The sequence below is a fragment of the Peromyscus eremicus genome, chromosome 3 (genome assembly GCF_949786415.1).
Source record: "Peromyscus eremicus chromosome 3, PerEre_H2_v1, whole genome shotgun sequence".
NCBI lineage: Eukaryota > Metazoa > Chordata > Mammalia > Rodentia > Cricetidae > Peromyscus > Peromyscus eremicus.
Genome location: NC_081418.1, coordinates 126,065,195 through 126,080,714, shown reverse-complemented (window position 1 = coordinate 126,080,714; position 15,520 = coordinate 126,065,195). Strand labels below are relative to the sequence as shown.

Below are 15,520 nucleotides of genomic sequence, written 5' to 3'. Positions count from 1 at the left end.
AAATGAGTGGTTTGTAATCACCCTACAGACAGGGCGCAGTGGTGTGGGCAGCAGGTGCAGCTGCAGGGTCCCTCCTGTGGACAGCACTCTGCAGCTGGAGGCGGCCCTGGCCTCTGCTGCCTCAACCCGCGTCCTCACATTCCACGCATGCCAATCTGCCTGGTCTGTTGTGTTCAGTCATGAGACACTGACAGAGGTATTTATCCTCAAATAAATCACTGTAGTGTTAGTCAGAGGCTGAGCCTGCAGTCTGGAGCCTGGAATTTGCTACACTCAGGAATCCAGCGGCAGAGGCTTGTGAAAAACAGTGCCCCCCCCCCCCCCCCTCTCTCTCTCTCTCTCTCTCTCTCTCTCTCTCTCTCTCTCTCTCTCTCTCTCTCTCACTGCCGGGGAGGGGCTCAGATGACTGCTCATTGCCGAGATGTCTGGCATCCATTCTGGTATTACTAGAGTCTCTCATTCTCTTCCATCCAACTTTCCCAAACCCAAATAAGAGACTTTTGACTCTGTTTTCTTTCTTTCTCAGAGGGAGGGGAGAGGGGGAGGAGGAGGAGGAGGCAGCCTCGTGCCGTGCAGGTTGGGAGTATGTTTTAGTTGAAGTCTTCATTCTGTGGCTGGTAAGAAGCTGTGAGGTGTGGACCTGGTTCTTCTGGACCCAGTGTCCTTACTGGAAGGTGGCAGTGATCAGGTTAGCAGATAGAGAACCTCGGAGTTAAAACAGGTAAAGACAGCTTTTATCACTAATAGCCTTCACTTTTCAGCTGTCGGCTGTGGCGACAGTAGAGACCAAGAGTGTGTGGTGTTAAGTGCTGGAGAATGTGTGTGTCTTTGGGTGCCCTGGCTCAGATGCCACCACCTTTATGTCCCACGGAGCAGAGATTGTGCCTTCTTGTTAGATTACTTAAGTACTTAGTTCAGTAAGCCTGGTGGGGTCAGTACTCTGCGTTCTTTGTTTCCTTGAGGCTGGATCTTGTGTGACCCAGACCAGCCTTGAACTTACTAGGTAGCTCTAGCTAGCCTTGAACTCTTGATCCTCCTGCCTCTGCCTCCCCAACACAGAGATTATAGACGAGTACCACCACACCTGGCTGTAGTTAACAATGTTAGAGTGTTAAAACACTTGAAAATTAGTTTTGTAACTTCTTGGTGATTGAAAACAAGAGCTTGAAATACTGGTCTATGGTGACACTCTAAATAGCTTTAAGCCTACACAGTAGTATTGTGAGGGCTAGGAGTTCTGCTCCATGTGTGGCAGATTCTGCCTGGGTGCACAAGATCCTCTGCTCAGCCCCCAGCACTGTCGAAACAAAACATTGGTCAGATGCGGTGTGCAGCTCCCAATTAGCATCATCATGCAAAGCTGGAGGAAAATAGAAACTGTGTCCTCGTTCTGCCCGGCTCTCTGGGCTCCCTAATAGCTAGGTGGCTTTTTCCCCATTTTTAAAATTTATTAAAATACACCTATCATAAATTCTCTGTGCATGTTCATGTACATGAATGCGTATGGATGGGTGCAGGTGCACATACGTGTAGGTATATGTGGAGGCCAGAGATTGACATTGGCTGTTTTCTTCAGTTTTGCTCACTCATGTTGTTGGTACTTACTAGGTATGTTGATTGACTTATGAGATGTGTCTTGTTTGAGCTGTGGCATGTTCTTTCCTCTCCCCCCCCACCCCCCCATGGCTAAGAGGACAGTAGGAGCTACTATGTTTTGGGTCAGAAATGGTCCTCCTATATTTGTATCTTGAAAGAGAATGTAAGGTGTGTGTGTGTGTGTGTGTGTGTGTGTGTGTGTGTGTGTGTGTGTGTGTGTGTTTCAGCTTTCTAGAATTTGCCAATGGTGTATAAGTAAAGTATGTCTTATTTGCTTTATGGGAAGGGAATTGCTGTGATTCTGAGGAGGCCATGTTGTTGAAACAAAGTTAGAGCCACTAGCAAAGAGGGTCTTGAAGATGTGCTTCCCTGACTCCATGGTGTGATGCTGTCCGGTAGAGATGGCGCCATGAGGTTCTGAGGCCGGGTGGGAGCTGCAGGAAGAAGGGCTCTCTCCAGGGATTCCTCCACACTTGCTCCCTCGTCACCTGAGTCATTTGGATCCAGTTAATTTTCTCGCCAGACTGGCGACCCCAGGAAGACAGTCGCTAGTTAAGAAAAGTGCCCAGAGTATAGATGTTGGGGAGTCGGGAGGAGCTGGGTGGGTGGGGTTGCTTCTGCGGAAGGGTCAGTGAGTGGCTTTGGTGTGGCCTGTCTTGTGGGGAAGTGTGCTCCTTGTTCACACTGCCCCATGAGTTCTGTGTCAGCCTCGTAGCTGTCCCTCGTCCCCTCCTTTGCCTCCTGACCTCCGCTGCTGAACACTCTGCTTAGCTCCTGCGTCTAGACTCCTTGCCCATTGCGCTGGCTTCATGACCACGTGTGCAGGAAGCCCCGCTTCCTCTTCATGGGGTGTAGTGGGTGATTTAGTCTTACTATGGTGTCTCTTGAGTCTTCTGATACAGTGGGTACGAGCCACAGCCTGTGGTACAAACAAGAAACAAAATTTGGGAGCTGGGGGTGTGGCTTAGTGGCAGAGCATTTAAAGCATTTGTTTTGGTCCCCAGCACCACAAAGTTAAAAGTTGAATTAAGAAAAATTGAGAGTCCCATGTTCTCAGTTGCCCAAGCTACATCTTAAGCTCAGGAGCCACTGTGACCAGCAGTGTTTATTGTAGGCAGCCAGCCCAGGAGCGGGGCCATCTTCTCAGGGGGCCCTGCCTAGCACTGTTTTCTAGACACTTCCCATTGGCAGGCCCCAAGTTCCTGTCCAGACTGCTGTTCTGGTCCTACCCTACAGAGTTCTTCCTTCCCTCCCATTCCACATCTGACTCTTCTCCCCAACTCGGAATGCCCCTTCCGATGCCCGCTCACTCCTGCAGGTCAGCCCTGCAGTGTGCTTCCAGATGGCTCTGTCCATAGGTGCCACTCTGAGAAAAACCTGAGTTAGGGCTTTGGTATGTTTGCTGGTCTCTCCATGTTCTTGTGACTTTATACATTGTTGCCTCTTCCTGATCAGCATGGTTTCAGTTATTTGTTGCGGTTTATATTGAGTTCTAGATTTTTTTCTCTTTGTTGATTTTATTTTATCTTTTTTTGTTAGTTTTTCTTTTTTGAGACAGTGTTTCTCTGTGTAGCTCTGGCTATCCTGGAACTTGTTCTATAAACCAGGCTGGCTTTGAACTCAGATATCGTCCTGGCCTCTGCTTCCCAAGTGCTAGGAAAAAAGGTGTATGCCACTACTGCCCCGATTTATTTTCTCTTTAGGTGTTAACCTGCTTGCAGTAGTGAAACCATTTTAGAAAGTGCACCTGGCAAAGTGCACCCTTCCCCCCTGAGTCACTGGCCTCTGTGGCACTTCTGATTGCAAGTGTGTGAGTTCTGACACCCTTTTCCTTACACTGAGGCCACACAGTTTTTCAGCTCCCGGGGCATTGGTGCTTTCACGCAACAGTGTGTGGTAGTGATCCTTCACACCTGTGTCATGTCCACAGCTGCATTGCAGTCGGGCCCCCTCACTCCCAAGTGCCCTCACTAGTCCCTTGTGTACAGCCCTGGAGGTGATTCCCAGCACTTACAGAGTAATGCTGCCTGGAAAGCGCTGAGTGTCCTCTCTACTAGTTTAAGCTGAGGAGGGCCAGCAGCTGGTACCAGGCAGCTGTGCTAAGTTTGACTGGCTTTGGGACTTGTCTGGGGCTCTTTGACTGGTGGAACCTGGGGAGGGTTCTGTGCCAACCAGGCCATAGCTGCAGTAAGCAATGCTGATTTCACCCGCACGTTTACAGCAGGATGTACAGGTGAACTGTTGAGTTAGCCACCAGGGAGAGGGCGGGAATGGTTAGGGAGTGCTTACCCAAGGCTGGCCCTGCGCTAGATGCTTATAATTTATCACCTGGACATGAATGGTAACTTTTACCATAGGTGGACTTCTCGCTGTCTGTCTATCCGCTTCCCTCCCTGCCTGCCTGCTTGCTTATTTGAGCTGATTTTTGTTTTGTTTTGTTTTGTTTTGTTTTGTTTTGTTCTATGGAAGCAGACATTGGGATATTATGACCAAAGCTGGGATTAACCCCACTGTGTGTGTGACACCCAACCGTTTCTATATGATGACATATATTTATTTATCTTACCTGTGGAATGGCACACAGCTGTAGGGATGGATGACAATCACACTTGACCATTCTGATGGCTGACTCCTGTGTTGGTTGTGCTCCACTTGGAGTGGGATCCCCCTCTTGATCAATGGGATGTGTATGAAGTAGTCAGCACGCATGTCGTAGACCCGATTAAATGATGCCCAGTGAGAGAAGAAGGGTGGATCCAACCAGCCCTGCTTCCTGCCTGTGGCTGCTCCTGTCAGCCCTTGTCCTTCCTGTGAGCTGCTGTCCTGGGGTGGAGCAGGCCCGCTGTTCTTGTGGCCAGGGCTTTTGTGGTTTTCTCTACCTCTGATGTAGGCAGTTCTGGTGGAGCACTCCATTGTAGCCTGTGTGCCTTCTCTCTTTTTCTGTCTGCTTCCTCTCGGGATCCACTGGGAGTTACTCTTCTCTCTGTGACGGTAAATGGGGAACCGGCGAATTCCAAACTGGGACTCTCTCCGTCTGTAAGAAGGCTGGAAGTGTTTGAAACCAAGAACCGGGCATCTGATGGGAAAAGCTGATCTCTGGTTCTGATGAGACATCTGGGGTTTCCTGTGCGTTCGCTTACTTGGGCAGGGGAGCTGGTGGCACCTTCTCTTTTGCAGGGCCCATGGTTCTTACTGTCCCACACAGGCTCACTGTGCCTTGTTCCCCAAGGTGGCCCTGCTTCTTGTTTCCTGAGTCCCCTAGGTCCCGATGTACGCTACCAATAGACTTTTATTTTACAGACTTTCAAAAGCCAAGGAAACAATCCCGAGTCTCAAATGAAAACTGAATTCAGAGGCGACCGAGCAGTTGGGCTGATGTTGCTTCCTTGGCTTTGCTGAACTGGGACTGTGAGGGAAGCAGCGGAGCCATCAAGGGGCAGTTAGTCTGCTGAGGTACACTGTAGACATCCTGTCACTCAGCATGATGGCTGCTACTAGAGAATGCTTCTCTGTAGCAGTAGCCGTTGAGTGTCTACTGTGCGCCACCCGTGTGCCGTTTCATGGGCGTGAACCTTATTCTGGGACGTCCGTGTTCCTGCTATGCCCCTTTTCAGACATCAGCATGGGCGGGGCCTCTGTAACTCTGTTGAGGGCTCACTGCTGGCTGGTGATAGCGGTGACAGACTTTCCCACCCACCACCCCTAGAAACAGCCTTACAGTGGTATCTATGGCTCATGCTTGTGTCTCAAGTTCAACCTTTAGACCTTAGGGTTGTACTTTTGGACAGTCTGAAATGTCAGTACAATCGAAACAGAGTTGCCGATACTTTGAGGTTGAGGGGTAACAACTGCTCCTTTAGTGTATGTAGGAGGGGCATGCGGTCCTGAGGGGCTGGCAGAAGTGAACAGCGCTCAGTGTCCAAGGATGGTCTCCGCAGGGACTGTGGAAAGAGAGCGGCTGTCCAACTAGCTGCTGGCAGACAAGCCTGAGGTGGCGTCTTCGGACCCGAAAGAGCCTTGTAAGAACAAACAAGGAACAAGAGGGTTCTCTTTTTCTCCATTTTTTCCTTTTCTTTTGAGGCAGAGTCTCTCACTGAACCTGGAGCTCACCAGTTGGCTACACTGGCTGGCCAGCAAGTTCAAGGGATCCTTCCGCCTCTCTTCCCCATCACCAGGCTTGTAGACACAGTGCCACTCCCAGCCTTTTATGTAGGTGCCTGCTGGGGATCCGAACTGTGGTCCTCATGCTTGGACACCAAGCACTTTGCCCACCAAACCATCTCCCTGTCCTGTTTTTCTTTAAAAAGGAAAAAAAAAACAAACAAACAAACCCAGTTTGCAGTGCCAAGACTGGGGCCCAGAGCCTTATGCCTGCCAGACCAGAGCTACACCCCCAGTCCCAGGCAGTTTTCTGTAGCCCAGGAAAGCACATTTTTAATTATTTAAATTCTTACTTAAAATTTCTGACTGAATTCTAAATTAATAGCACAAACCAGTAGTAACTTTTGCTTCAAAGATTTAAAGTAAAGGATCTTAAAATCCGTTTTAATGTGCTGGCCGGTGACTTAGTTCAGTTGGTAGGGTGCTTGCCCTGGATGCGTGAAGCCCTGGATTCTCTCCCCAGCAACTCATAAAACCAGACATGCTGTCTGCCTCTAATCCCTGGAAGTTCAAGGTCATGCTTGGTTATAGAGTGAATTCAATGCCAGCCTGGGATTCCTCAGACCTTGTCTCAAAAAAGATAATAAAAAAATTACCTCCCGCCCTGTCCCCCCACATGGTGTTTCTCTGTGTAGCCCTGGAACTAGCTATGTAGACCAGGCTGGCCTCAAACTCAACAGAGATCTGCCTGCCTCTGCCTCCCAAGTGCTGGGATTAAAAGCATGTGTCATCTGCTTTAAGTGTATAAAAAGATTCCTTTATTTCATGTGTGTATACATGGGCACATAAATACTATTTATAAACAAATAATAAATGCAGTTAGTTTTTTTAAATCAAGAATTGTTAATCAGAGGCTGCTTCGTGGAACCTTTCAAATTGTGTGTCTCCTCCCCGACCGTAGCTTCTTCCCCAGATGTCCACACTTGAAATGGGTCCACAGCCGTGCTCGTGTTCTGTCCGACGCGTTCTGTAGCCTTACCAATAGCCCTGGAAGTGTCCTGGGGATTTAGAGACTATTTTACAGCCTCGATCATAGTTACCCTAAACAGGAACTCAGAAACTAAGATGCTGCTACATTGGGATTTTCTCTCTTTGTTGTTTGTTTTTTCAAATCCCCTTCCACTTACATGTGTTTGACAGAGAAGTGTGCTCTCAGAGCTGCTTTGTCCGAGATTAACTGTGCCTTTCACACTTTCGTAAGAGCTGGGAACTGGCCTGGACTGTGCTGGACACACAGCTGATTTTTAATGGTGACCTGGGTGATTGTAACCACACCCCCTTGGGTTCAGTCGACAGTCTTTGCTAATGAAGTGTGGTACCTTTAAGTAAAGGTCACAGGCCTGACCTGGGTTGTGTGGGTTTCTTGTTTGTCAGGCTGGAGGCATTTTCTCATTTTCACAGTTGAGCTGAAAACAAAGGCCGCCTTATCCTAGCAGGGAGCTGTGCTCAGAGAGCTGACATCAGCCTTTTCCCAGCAGGCACTGCCTCTGCCTTAAGAGTCTCCACAGAGCTGCTCAGGCAGGTCACCTTCTTGCTCCTGGCATTTTTCTGGCTGAATAACACATAACACATTAAATGAAGAAATGCCAAGGGTGTCAGGAGCCAGAGGACAGAACAGAAGCAATACCGTCCGAGTCCATTCCAGGCTGTGTGGAGACTGGCCAGCTTGGTGGCTGTAATCTGTGGCGTGGGGGTTAGAGAAATGGGTCAGAACCTTGGGGAAGGAGGATTTGCCAGGATCCCGAGCGTGCGCAGGGTCACGTTCTAAAGGGACACACTAAAACCATAAAATAGGAGCGTGTTTAGAATGTGGGTTAGGTCAAAGACGTTTATTCAAAAGTAGGGGGAATAGAGGAGCCCTGAGCTTTGGTTCCCTCTCCAGGCCGCGAGCACTCAGCTGAGCACGCGGATTGCAGCTGTTTGGAATGTAGACGGTTAATCTGGGCATCGCTTGTCCATCGACTCTTCTTACTGGAACACAAAGCTGGCCTGTCCTGAAATAAAGTGCTGTTCTTTTAGGTCTCTGAACGATCCAACTGAGGGAGGAGGGAGATAAGAAACTGCTGAGGGGTGGCCTGCGTGTGCTTCTCCTCTGGCATCTCCTCTGGGTCCTTTGGTGCATTTCTTCACAGGGTAGGAGGAGGCCCCTGGACCTCTGGTGTTTACACTTGAGTGGCACAGTGCTCGTCTCCTGCTGTGCTGTGTTGTTGGGCTGAGACACTTCCTTCTCACATTTCTTCACGTTGTCTCCGGAGCATACGAGCATACGAGCATACGAGCATACGAGCATACGCAGAGAGCTTGGAGCTGTGTTACTGTGCTGGGGTCTGGCGATAGGTACCTGGAAGGAGGAGCTATGTTCTGGATCGCAGCGTCCCGGCTGGCAGAGGTGAAGTGGGGCCTCTGTTCTGCAACTCCTGCTTAGGCTTCTTCTGGCCTCCCTTGAAGAGACCTAAGAGATGGCACACCTGTGATCGCAGCAATTGGAAGCTGACGCAGGGGATTGGAGAGTTCATAGCCAACCTGGGCTACATAGCAACAGTCATCTCCAATAAAAGAAGGGAAGGTGGGAAGCTAACGGACCCTCACAGAGACAGTTTCAGAACTGGATGTTGTAGGAGTCAGTTGTCTCTCATTAGGTCGGCAAGCTCAGGGGTTGTTGAGGTTGTCTGTTGTCGGAGCTGCTGAACTAACTCCTGGAGGTATGTCTATGTAACTTACCAGGTTCCGGGCCAGACAGTGTTCGCCCCCGAGTTTCTCCAAGGGAAACAACTGGGGGATCTGTTGTAGACTAGATAATATTCCTCCACAATCCATGTGTTGAAGCCCTGCCCTCCAGTGTGGTGGTCTTTGGAGCTGATGAGGCCAGGAGGGTGAGCCCTGGTCAGGTGGGGTTAGTACCCTAGTAAGAAGAGACCACAGCACAGTTCCCTCTTTCTGTATGAGGACTCAGGAGAGGACTGTGAGCTGCATGCGTCGCCAGCCATGCCGCACACTGGTCTTGGGCCTCCCAGGGACTTCAAGTGGAGAACAACTGTCATTTGATATCTGTTGTTTGGATCCATTGTTGATCCTTTGTGGAGTCCAACCTCTCTCAGGGACACTGCCCAACAAAACGAGCACTTGATTTCAGAACTCCGTTGTGACCTTTCAGACCCTTAAAGCTGGACTGTGAAATGAAGTGGCAGAGTCATTTCCTGATTAACACTGGGACCTGTCAGGGCTGAGGGGCAAGAGACTGAGGAGCCTAGGCCAGCTTCTCCCCGTGCTCTGCCCACAGTGCAGCAAGGTCAGTGAGACTGCCCTTCTGCCATTCACTAGGGACCTACCAGGTAGCCGAGATGGGGGACACGGATAATTCCATGCTGAGTGTGACTTCCTCTCTCTTGACTGACCCTCCTGTGACCCCCCTTTTGCTGCCTTTGGTCCCTTCCTACTTTGGGGCCACTTTCCCCAGGATCTTTTCTCTCTCTCTTTTTTCTTTCTAGTTTTGTTTGTTTGGTTTTTGGAGACAGGCTCTCACTATATAAGTATAGCTCTGGCTGTCCTGGAACTCACTATGAAGACCCAGGCTGGCTTCTGTCAGCCTACCTCTGCCTCCCAAGTGCTAGGATTAAAGGTGTGTGCCACCATGCCTGGATGCCCAGGAGCTTTCAGAGACTCCATTGCTGTGACAAAGTACCTGAAGCTCTTTAACTTAGAGAAAAAAAGAAGTTTATGTAGCTTACTGTTCCGGAGGTGGAAGCCCGAGAGTTTTGGCTGCTTCTAGTGAGGACTGTGTGCTGTGTCATGGAGGAGGAGCAGAAGGGGAACAGAAGATGGGGGCTCTGGAGAATGAATGCATTTCCCTGAGCGCTAGCACAGACTCTGGAGAATGAATGCATTTCCCTGAGCGCTAGCACAGACTCTGGAGAATGAATGCATTTCCCTGAGTGCTAGCACAGCCTCTGGAGAACGAATGCATTTCCCTGAGCGCTAGCACAGACTCTGGAGAACAAATGCATTTCCCTGAGCGCTAGCACAGACTCTGGAGAATGAATGCATTTCCCTGAGCGCTAGCACAGACTCTGGAGAATGAATGCATTTCCCTGAGCGCTAGCACAGATTCTGGAGAATGAATGCATTTCCCTGAGCGCTAGCACAGACTCTGGAGAATGAATGCATTTCCCTGAGCGCTAGCACAGACTCTGGAGAATGAATGCATTTCCCTGAGTGCTAGCACAGCCTCTGGAGAACGAATGCATTTCCCTGAGCGCTAGCACAGATTCTGGAGAAGGATAGAATCCCTCTTCAGGGTCCTCCCTCCCACACCACCATGTCATAATCCAGTTTGAGCATGCGTCTGGCGACAGATAGTGTTCTCTCTGCGCGTCCAGGCTCTGTCCTTCTTGTTGCACTGACCCTTTTGGTGATGCCAGGCAGGCTGGACCTTACATTACCACTCCATGTAGGAAATTCCCATGTTGTTATCTCTGGGCAGACCCACTGTTCACACAGACCTGCCTCCTTTTACATACACACTCCATGTAGGAATTTCACCGTGTTCAAGGTTGATGAAGAGCTTTCTGTCTGCCTCCAAAGTCATCTCCTGCTTTCGTGCCCCCATCTCCATGCTGAACTCACCGCTGTATTCTGTTGACATAGTCTGCCAACTCTTTTCCATGTGAGCACCTGCCTGGGTCACATTGTAGACCCCCTTTCCACACAGACCTCCTTTCTGGGGCCAAGTTTCTGGAGTATTTGTCTCTGTGGCTCCTGGTCAGCTATGGGGAATTACCGTATTACCGAGTCCCCGGGCTGCAGCCTGCCCCAGGGCTCAGGGCCTCGCCTTCAGGCTCCTGAGCTGTTCAGAAGCCTCTCCTCCATGGTGAGCCAACAGTCTCCATAGGGTATTGTTGCTGTCACTGTGTGCCTTTCTCTGTCCCCTCTCTGATAGCTCTTCTGTGTCAGGGCTGGCCTCCTTCAGTCAGAAGCTCGTACCTAGTGCAATGCCAGATACTCCTAGAGGCTAGGTCACCCCTGGAATAGGAAAGGAACAAGAGACCTTGAAGCTTTCTTCCTTCTCATGGAGATGAATTGTACAAGCTTGGCTTTCAGGGCACATGCCTTTAATCCCACCACCCTGGAGGCAAGCAGATTTTTGTGAGTTCAAGGCCAGCTAGGACTACATAGTGAAACCCCATCTCAAAAAAAGGATAATTGTTAGACATGTAATGTCTTAGGTAGCATTCATTACCTAGGGTACCTCCTTGTGTTCTGCGGCCACGGTGCTCAAAAAGTCCACTATCACTGCCTATGCGTCCCTGCCCCCGTACCCCATCTTCCAGCACAGGAACCCCAGGAGCCCCTTGGATCTGTGGAGGTACCTCATCCAGCCTGCGTCATGGGCCTGCCTGATAGCAAGCAGTCTTATCTTGGTGTTGACTCAGAGGAATGAGCCTTCACAGTTTACTGTGTGAATAAAATGTCTTTTTTTTTTTCTTCCATTCTTCTATTTACTTTTTTTTCCCCCTGCAACTGGCATCGGTCCCAGTAGAACATGATGTGAGGTGTGTGGAAACAAGGCATTGAATATGGTGGGGTGAGTGTCAGAATCATTGCTGGGAGGCGGCTGGATATGTCTCTGGGTGGTGCAGGAGCCGATGTGAAGCCAGGCATTTGAGAAACTGAGGCAGGAGAATTGCTGGGGTGGCACAGGAGTTCCAGACCAGCAACATAGTCAGACTCCACCTCAGATAAAAAGAAAAGAAAAAGGACAGTATATGTGGCTGGAGAGAGGACTCAATCATTAAGAGCACTGATTGCTCTTCCAGGGGACCAGGGTTCAATTCTAAGCACTCACATGATGGGATCTGGTAAGCCTTTCTGGCCTCTGTGGGTACTGTGCACACATGTGGCTCATATACATACATATATCCATGTAGGCAAGCACTCCATATACATTAATTTTTTAATCCTTTTTTTTTTTTTTTTGAGACAGGGTTTTTCTATGTAACTACCCTAGTTGTTCTGGAACTTGCTCTGTAGACCACTCTGGCCTTGAACTCACAGAGATCTATTTGGCTCTGCCTCATGAGTGCTGGGATTAAATGTGTGTGCCATCACCGTCTGGCTGTTTTTAAAAATCTTTAAAAAAAAAAAAAAAAGTAAACACTCTCATCTTGGGAAAACAAGCAGGTCTGCACCCACATGTGTCCTTCACATTCGCCACCAACCACTCTGTCCAGGCTCCACTTGCTAGTAGGTTCACTGTGTTCACCTGTTTCTGAGTGGTGGCCCAGGACCCGTGCCAGTCACAGCGTACCTCTCTGCCCTCCCGCTCTGGGTCATTCTCGGTCAGTTGTTTCTAGGCAGGGCTGTGAGTGGGCAGATGACAACCCTCCAGGCCACCGGGAGTGCCCCTCCATGGTGGCACCTTGGTGAAAGGAGTAGGAGCCAAGCTGAGCTCTGTTGACAGGTCTTTTTCCAGAGTCTGTGTGTGGGACACCACTGGGTTTGTCCATGGGCTGTGTCTCCTTGACTACAGAATAAAATCCACACTCCTTGTGTGACCTTCAAGGATGGAGGAGCTGTTGGAACAAGCTTCTTTCCCAGAAGGCACCTCCCTGGACTTTCATGGAAATGCTGTGGTTAAATTTTAAGAGAATTCATGGAAATCTCTGTCGTCCCTTGTCTTCAGGGCAGCTAAGCATGTGTTGTCTGCTTGTGTGACAAGCAGCTCTGACACAAGTCAGGGCGAGTACACAGGATGGTTCTGTTTTCGCTTGTGACCTTAATCATTGGAAACCGTTGCCCACAACATCTTAATGCATTAGGTTCCCAATCATACCCCAGCCAGCTCTGGTGGGAGCGTCCTCGGGGACTCCCAGCAGAGAGATCTCCGCTCATTCCACGGCCTGAACTTTAAGTCAGGTTGTTCTAAGCTGTCCGTCCAGCATGTACCCTTCCCACCCACTCCCACGTCCACAGCAACACTCCGCATTCTGGGAATGACCGAGGTGCTGCCTCTCAGCTCTTGGCTGGTAACTGCCCCACATCCCAGCATCTCTGTTTCCTACACGTGCAGATGGTGATGTGGTCTACCGAAGCCTTCTTCGCTGTCAACGACGCCTTCTACAGATAGCTTGTGTCTCTCTATAGTCTGTGTTGCCCACAACTCCCGATGCTTCTGCTCCAGCCTTCTGAGCAGCTGGGACTCTGGCCTTGTTTTCTTTGAGCTCTCTAATGCTTTTTCTTTATTCCTTTGTTTAGATTAATTGGTAGTTTTAGAGCAGGATGCAGTTACGAACACACAGCGTTAGAGATTTTTATATAGGAGAGCTGTTCTAGAGAGGGTTTGGTGGCAGGTTTTGGTCCTGGAGGGTCACCACCCATGAACTCGCCTGCTGAACTAATGGCAGGGGCTGCTTGTCCGTCAGTACTGAGGTGACACTATCTGCACCGATGGAGTGCTGTCCCGATCAACCCGTAGTAAACTGAGGGTGTTAGCTCCCTGACATAAGCCTCGGTGGGGCTGGTCTGGGTGCTTTGGTATGCGGGTGCCTGAGAAGATCTCATTACATAGTGCCAGCCCAGGAAGAGGGCAAAATTCACTGTCCAGAGTACAGTTTCTCCTGCTGCACCCTCCGTTCCCACCACGGGGAAGTGGAAGGCCCGCTACATAAGGCAAATGTCGGAGGGATTTAGGGTTGGTGTGTGGTTGCCATGTGGGGGAGGCTGAGCTCTCAAAGAGGGCATGAGAGAAAGTCAAAGAAAGGGATGCTGAAGGAAGCATCAGGCTTGGAGGTCACCCGGCCGAGATGCAAGGCAGGTCACCTCTGCCTTAGGATGGCTCTCCTTTTCATAGTTTGACCGGTACTCCAGAGGCCACTGTTTCCAGCCAACTAGTTAGGCAGTTTAACTAAAAAACAAAAATAAAAACAAAGAAATAATAAACCCAGTTACTCATGACCAAGGTTTCTTTTTCTTCTTAACCCAACCAAAATAGATTGTTTTCCTATGATTGCCAGTTGTTTACTTGTTGATAATTCATTTGAAGCTCAGATTAACACCACCACCACCACCACCACCACCCGTCACACACACACACACACACACACTCACACACACACACACACACACACACACACACATACACACTTCTCTCTGTGTCCCTGAAGTGCTGGAGATGGGACCTCCATCCCAACCCACGGGTGGATTCTGTAGACGGAATACTGGCAATGTGTGCATGTTTGTACTGGGGAAACATGTACATGGGTGTACCGGGCATCTGGAATCTCCAGCGCATCTGGAATCTCCAGCAGCAGCACGGTTGATATGCAGCTGAAACGGTGGTTGTTGAGAGAACAAACTGGCCTCAGTTTCACGGTGCTGCCAAGGATGACTTCTGATCCTTCTGCCTCCGTCTCGTCAGCGCTGGGTTGACAGGCACGCCACCACACCTGGTTTATATGCTGAGGACTGAACGCAGGGCTTCGTTCATGCTGGGCGAGTGTCCTGACTACAGCCCTGGCATGGTCTCAGGACTTCAGGCTTGTTTGTGACTGCTCCTTCATGGGTCTGTACTCTGCTGCATGGGCGCTGAGTGTGCTCCCAAGTGCTGGGAGGGAGCAGGGCCAGGGGCATTTCTCCCCTGGGTCCGCCTCATTTTTCCTATCTTTAAAGATTGGTTAACTGCTTCCAGTTGGTCCTGTCTTTGAAGGTTTTCCTGTTGCTGGTGACTGGAAGAACTTGCTAGCAAGTGAAGATGCTGGGGCCGTTCAGGAGGTTTGTCTGGGCTTTGCAGGCCTCCTTGGCACCCGCTTCCTGTTCATGTCTAGTATCCCATTTTTCTGAAAGTGGACTTGGTGGGTTGGAGGGTACCGGTTTGGTGTCTGGTAACCTGGGCGCACCTCGCCTTTCCCGCATCTCCCCAGGGATGACTACTTCTCACTTGTTTAGACTGTGGGAGTCAGCATCTCCACTCAGCTCGGCAGCTCGCTCTCTGGCTGTGCCTGCTAGCTACACGTGTTCTTCTGTGACTGTCCGGCACGCTCCTGTCTTCTGAAGACTTTCAAATAGTACGGTGTTTGTAGAGGAAAGGTCTTTCAGGCTGGACTGATAGCCCGGTCAGTGAGGCAATACAGACTTGATTGAGTTCTTCCATGCCCAGAACCACAAGAAAAAGCTGGTTGGGGCCACACACTGTCACCCCAGTGCTGGGGAGGCAGATCCCTGGGGCTCCCTGGCCAGTCAGCACAGCCCACTTGGCGTGAGTTTCAAGCCAGTGAGGCAGACACTGTTTTTTAAAAATCAATGACAGCAGCAAAAAAAAAAAAACGAACCCAAGGTGGATGGCCCGTGATGAAGGACACCGGACGCTGACCTCTGTGCTGTCTCCCACGCCCTTCCCCCAACACACAGGGTTTTTCTTTGGAAGTGGTTGGATCACTCACTATATCTTTTTCTTTAGTAGGAAAGCCTTCTAAAAGCGCTCTAGAAAGGACTGAACTGTATTGGATAACACTCATAACACGTGGCTAGGACGGGGCAGTGGTAACTGCTCAATACATGTACATTATGAACCATTATGGACGTCACTGGTCTGTTTAGCTAGGCTCTTTCTGATAGTCTCCTGCATTAGAGACAGTGGGAGCTGGAGGGGTTTAGCCCTGGGTGGAGAGGAGGGGTGTGACTATGGAGCGCAGCGGCGGCTGACCAGGGCTCCTCACTGTGGAAGGGGGTAGGTCTGCCTCCCGAGGCCTCCCTGGCTGTCTCCCATTGC

General features: G+C 50.1%; 1 protein-coding gene across 2 annotated transcripts in view; it reads left to right on the top strand.

Moving 5' to 3' along the window:
• The window catches only part of Vgll4 (vestigial like family member 4), a 119,502-nt gene that overhangs the window by 87,670 nt on the left and 16,312 nt on the right, over positions 1-15,520 (top strand). The gene's annotated exons all lie outside the window — the stretch shown is intronic.